This window comes from Castor canadensis, chromosome 2 (genome assembly GCF_047511655.1).
Source record: "Castor canadensis chromosome 2, mCasCan1.hap1v2, whole genome shotgun sequence".
Taxonomy (NCBI): Eukaryota; Metazoa; Chordata; class Mammalia; order Rodentia; family Castoridae; genus Castor; species Castor canadensis.
This window is the reverse complement of record NC_133387.1, coordinates 171,648,070-171,649,778: the sequence shown is the minus strand read 5'-3', so window position 1 is coordinate 171,649,778 and position 1,709 is coordinate 171,648,070. Positions and strand designations below refer to the sequence as shown.

The 1,709-nt window shown below is 41.7% G+C and overlaps 1 pseudogene; it reads right to left on the bottom strand.

The window, feature by feature from the left end:
- Window positions 1-937, bottom strand: LOC141417545 (olfactory receptor 8C8-like; annotated as a pseudogene).
- Window positions 938-1,709: the final 772 nt, after the last annotated feature.

Genomic DNA, 1,709 nt, shown 5'->3' with positions numbered 1-1,709 from the left:
TCAGTTTGTGATTCTCTTCCAGGTTTTCTTCAGAGCAAGTTTGACTTCCTTGTTCCTGAGGCTATAAATGAGGGGATTTAGCATAGGGCACCACAAGAGTATAAAATACTGAAAAGAATTTTCCTTGGCCCACAGACTCAGCAGATTTAGGCTTAACATAAACAAGTATCTCAAACCCATAGAAGAGGCCAACAGTTATTATGTGAGAAACACAGGTGTTCATGGATTTGGACCAACCCTTACCAGATGACATATGAATGACATTAAAAAAATCAATGCATATGAGATTAAGATAATGAGGCAACATAAAATGACAGCTGTACCTACAACTATATAACTCACAAGCTCATTGACGTAGGTGCTGCTGTAGGAGAGCTGGAGGAGGGGGAAGATGTCACACATGTAGTGGTTGATGGTGTTGGAATCACAAAAGATGAGCCTAAGCATAAATCCTGTGTGGACCATGGCACAAGCAAATCCCATCAAGTATGACGTGACCATCAGTAGAGAACAGGTCCTAGGGGACATGATGACTGTGTACTGCAGGGGCTGACAGATGGCCACATAGCGATCATAGGCCATGGTTGTCAAAACATAGGAGTCAGAGTTGACAAAAAAAACAGAAGAAAAACAGCTGGGTCATGCATCCAGTGAAAGAGATGATGTTCTTCTCTGAAACAAAACCCATCAGCATTTTGGGGGTAAAGACAGACGAATAACAGAAATCAATGCAGGACAGATTGAAGAGAAAAAAGTACATTGGTATATGAAGGTGTGAGTTTAAGAAAATTAGATTCAATAAACGCGTATTTCCCACAGCAGTGACAATATAGTTGACCAAGAACAGGAAGAAGAGGGGCATTTGGAGCTCAGGTTGGTCTGTTAATCCCATAAGAATAAACTCCATCACTGAAGAATCATTTTCCATAGCCATTTGCTTCACAGATGGGATCTGTAAGAACAAGAGTAGAAGGTGACATTTACAATGAACCCAACCCATTCTTAAACCCATAAAGAGAGTTGGAGCTGCTGGTTTCTAAGCTCAGGGTTATCTGTAGGCAGATGGTAAGGCATCTAAACAGTTAGGCCTTTTTCATGTTGATTCCTGAAGAATTCCCACTTGCTCCTTCTCCTACCCATGATGTGTGTCTCTGGCCAATAGTATGTGACAAGACCTCTCAATATCTCTGACCTCATTTCCCCCCTTCACTTCTGTCTTTACTAATGTTTAGAAGGGAGAAGAGCAATAATAAGTGATGTTCCCCAGAGCCCCTGATTTACAGAGCATTGGTTTTACAGGGTCATTATCAAGACAAAGATGATTCAGTGCTCACCATTGTCCTCCAAGAAACCTTACTGTTTCTGGACTTCAAGACCTTTCCTCCTCACTGTACTGATGGGTCCAATTTTGTGTTGACCAATGGGCTAATGATAGTCACCAGCGTAGTCACAGTTCTGTCTCTGACCTGCTAGAAGAAGGAGCCTGGGGAATTTGCCAGGATAATGTCTCTGGAAGTTTCTCTTTACAGCAAGAAGGAAAACAAAAACCTTATATGAGACTCCCAAACATGACCTCACTCTAATGCTACCTATTTCATGCCCCAAACTTCAGGGAACACTTGATTAGAAGCACAGATTTATTCTCTCTCATGATTTCCTCTAAGGTTGTTTCTGCCCCTCGAGGTTAGAATTATTGAGCCTATGTTTAC